Raw genomic sequence first — 4,240 nt, 5'->3', positions numbered from 1 at the left:
ATGTATATGTAGGTATGTATGTATGTATGTATGTATGTATGTATGAATGGATGTATGATAAAGAAAACTATGGATATACTTATAATATAGAAATATTAATCTCTATACCCATTATTTATTGAGCTGATAGTCTTATGATCGATCCTCTTTTAATCCGTCGACCTTAGAATCATTTGATTTATTCTTTAAATCTCTCAATATCAAATATTTGTAATCCATTCTCTAAGTCAATCAACTTTATAATTATTCCTCATTATCGTCGTCATCGCAATGAATATTATATTAAATTCCTCGTAGGACCTCCGGTGATACTAATACGTCTTCATCTACCTATCTTTTAACTGATAGCGTTGTTACCAACCAATTGTTCCCAAATTCAAGCCCTCAATTTGCTGATAGAACTAGACTTACTAATTTATGTTATTAATGGGACAAAAAGATTATATCAACTCTAGTACTTGATACTATTTTATTTTCGAGCTCCCGAATGAATGACAAGCAAATTGACTTCAGTGGGTTTTGAACTCAGGATATAAATGGCTGGAGGAAATACCACTAAGTATTTCGTCTTATGTGCTAACAATTTTGTCAGCTCGCGGGGTGGAGTACTAAAAGTTAAATAATTGATGACAGATTCGTATCGCCAAGAGACACTCTCCGTCCAAATAATTTTCTAACGTTCACTTTTTCATACTAATAATATCACTGATAAATTTGAGATGAATTACCACGATATTGTAATTTCTATGTCAGTTAGCCTCATAAAAATTTAGCCTCCGAGAACATAATTTTTTTTTTAAAGGTGTACCTCTAAAAACATCAAAGCTATAAAAAAAATAATATGTAAATATTGGTTTTAAAACGCCGTGGATAGAAAAAGGCGATGGTTGTCTGTGGGACCAGTATCTTACTAATGACAAATATAGTATACAATTGATATCAATATCATACGATATGAAAGTGGCCAGCTGGCCGAATCGTTAGCAAGCTGCATGAAATGCTTTCCGGATTTCGTTTGTCTCTACGCTTTGCGAGGTCGACTTTGCCATTCATCCTTTTGGAGATGATGAAGTAAGTTCCAGTTGAGTACTCCCTCGAAATTGCTGTTCTCGTACCAAAATTTGAAAGAAATAATATACGGTATGTACCGTATATAGAAGTAATGAACTTTCCTTTACGCCATAATATTGAATTACATTTTTAGGTCAAGTGACCTCCTACCACAGCAATACTCCTCTTTTGTATTGTGAAGCTAAAATATCAGTTTTCTACTGCAGAAAGAAATCTCCACCTACTCACTCATTTTCATTACCGTTCTATACATTCAGAAATAAACACAGTTTTGCAAAACACGCAAGCTCTAATAATAGTTAGCGTGTTTTCTGGTTTGATTGCTAATTAGAGATGTTAAGGATGTAAATTACGAAAGAATCTCGTAAATTAATTATTGATGGATTGCTAAAACGTTCTTACATATTTAGGATCTAAGTTTAAATTCCATCGAGGTAAACTTACCTTTCTGTTGATCTTTATTGATCTTCTTATGATCAATATATACCAATGCAGTAAAGAAGAAAGTGAATTGACAGGTTTGCTAGAGTGTCAGTCAAAATAACTTGCAGTATTTGTTCCTGATTTTCGTGTACTGAGTTCATATCCCACTGCCGTCAAGTTTGTATTTCATCTTTCCAGGGTGATAAAATAATGTAAATAGTCAAGTGCAGCCACAATACTGTATCTAAGCCACAATACTGTATCTTAATCAATTATGAAATAAGCAGCATATGTTTTTCACTATATTATATGTGAGTACTTTTATCCACGACCCATTGTGGTTTGTTTGTTACCTCCTGTTTTCCGAAATTATAGTTTCTGTCTACTCAAATTGAATGATGATACCCGATAAGATGAAAATGAGAAAATAAAAGCAAACATGTTAAAAGGTGGCAAAATATAGAAAGAAATGTTTTTATGGTGAGCCACAATCCAACATTTAAGCTATCGTAATCTAAGCTCATAGAAAAGGAATTATGAAACGAGCCACGTTAAGATCGTATAGGTCTTGTTAACGTACCACGACAACCTGCAATGGATTTTGTGGGAGCCAACTTGTTAACCATGGAAGGAACTCAAAAATATAATTGAGATTTTCTTTCTATTATTGGTGCATGGCCTTGAGATTTTTATTGGAAGAAGGGGCTCTAGACGATTACATCATCCTAATGCTTGATTGGTACTCATAGGTCCTGAAAGGATAAATGGCAAAGTCGACCTTATCGTAATTTGAATTCAGAACGCTATGCATTTAGGGTGACTTCGGAATCGAAATAATCGCAAATAACAAACACATCGTAAACAACAAACAGTTTCAAATCATTTTAATAGTCATGGTTTTATAAGAAAGTAGGAAAGATCTTTCAGCAGTATTTTCTTCCGACTTCACACATACGATTCCGATGAAATATTAAGCAATCTGTAATAAAAAGAAGAGAAACATTAAGTATTTGATAGATTATGCTGTTATGCGCAAATGAAACGTTAAAATATCAGGTTACATTTCGAGTTAAATTTTCACCACATGTTTTTAAAATTATAATTTCAAACCGAAGATATGAAAACAAAATTTGAACTTAGAGCGAAAATTAATTTTCTAAAATCTGAACGAATTCAAAATTGAGTGCTGTTAGATAAAATTTGAATTCAGGAATTAATTCGAATTTCGCTTCCTAAAACTTGTTCAAAGACTTTGTTCTCTCATGGATCAGTGAAATTGGTGCCATTAATGTTTTTATTGAACTTTTTAAATGAAGCCCACACGGAGACATATGATAAGGCCGCGTTCTGAGAAAAATAATTTGGGAATAGTGATAAGCGTGTGGCCAGAAGTGCTGTACACAACAGGGGTATTGAGTGTAGAAAAGAAGAGTAGGACAGAGGCCATCATAATAACTTTAGAAAATAAGACAAGAGAAAACACTGCTGTGGCCCAAACGACGGAGCCTGTATATAACTGACTTCAACCTCATCAGGCGCAAAACCCTTTTCTAAATGCAGTTTAAATTGTCTGTATATTCCAAAACACATAACGTTGATTCCTTAATTCATGTTATGCAAATCAAAATTCTTGCAGACAAGAATCAGTTATTTTCTACCGGATAATTTTCATGAATATATCTTTGTTACTCCTCATTCATCAAATAATTGTGACATCCGAATTCTAATCAATTCTATATATATAGAAATACAGATATATACATACATACGCACGCGCATATATGCACGGCCATCACACATACACACGTATATGTATACATATGTATGTGTGTGTATGGGTGTGTATCTATGTTTATATATATATATCAGATTTCCTATGTCGTGTCAATAAGACAGTTTTTTCGACGGTTATTCAAATCACTAAAGTAACCAAATCGTCAACATTCAACCAAGCGTCTGAAAAATTGGAAACCTCCCTTGAAATTAAGTAGCCCCAGATCCTCCTGGAAATATATGATGCCTGGAATGCCTTCGATCATAAAGCTCTGCTCGACGACGCGCTAAACAACAACATTATCATAGAAAACAAAAACAACGAAACGCAAAATTTTTTAAATATCAAAAACATAAACGAAGCAACATATTATATTTCCCTCCATGATGGAACTGAAGTTTGAAATAGCTGCCCATTTAATTTCTCCTCCACACGATCACTAAGACGGGGGCGTCGATTATTATATAAACTACATCCGATCTCAAAAACAGATGAATGATGCATTAGTTAGACTAATCAACGTAGAAGTAATTAAAAAACTTCTAAAAGTACAAAAGCTGATAGTATGTCAGGTGTACATACTTCAATAACACACAAATTTGTTAACCAAATTAAATTGCCGAATCAAGGAAACTTTATTTCACCTAGAAATAAACATAACAGATTTTTTTTACTTGTTTGTTGTATTGCTGGTTCTTGTTGGGTTTTGTGTCTTTGAAGTGGAAATTCTGACAAATGTTTAAAAGCTGAAACCACACTGCATTTCAAGTTAGTTGACTAAATCCGATGTAATGTATTTTTAATTATTTATATGTGCGCCATGTGTGTCTGTGGAATGTGTATTAGAATGTCACTACGTAGGTATAAGTACGTATACATACATTCTTAAACACACACAGAGACTCAAACACACACACAAACACTCACACATATATGTATGTAAGTACATATATATATATATATATATATATA

General features: G+C 33.2%; 1 long non-coding RNA gene across 1 annotated transcript in view; it reads right to left on the bottom strand.

Annotated features, from left to right (window-relative positions):
• Positions 1-2,361: 2,361 nt before the first annotated feature.
• LOC128249670 (uncharacterized) overlaps positions 2,362-4,240 on the bottom strand; it is a 48,690-nt gene continuing 46,811 nt past the window's right edge. The window contains exon 2 of the long non-coding RNA XR_008265784.1: positions 2,362-2,473. This is a non-coding gene — a long non-coding RNA (uncharacterized LOC128249670). The remainder of the gene's footprint in view (positions 2,474-4,240) is intronic.

The sequence above is a fragment of the Octopus bimaculoides genome, chromosome 17 (genome assembly GCF_001194135.2).
Source record: "Octopus bimaculoides isolate UCB-OBI-ISO-001 chromosome 17, ASM119413v2, whole genome shotgun sequence".
Taxonomy (NCBI): Eukaryota; Metazoa; Mollusca; class Cephalopoda; order Octopoda; family Octopodidae; genus Octopus; species Octopus bimaculoides.
Note: the sequence above shows the minus strand (reverse complement) of the source record. Positions and strands in the feature narration are given on the sequence as shown.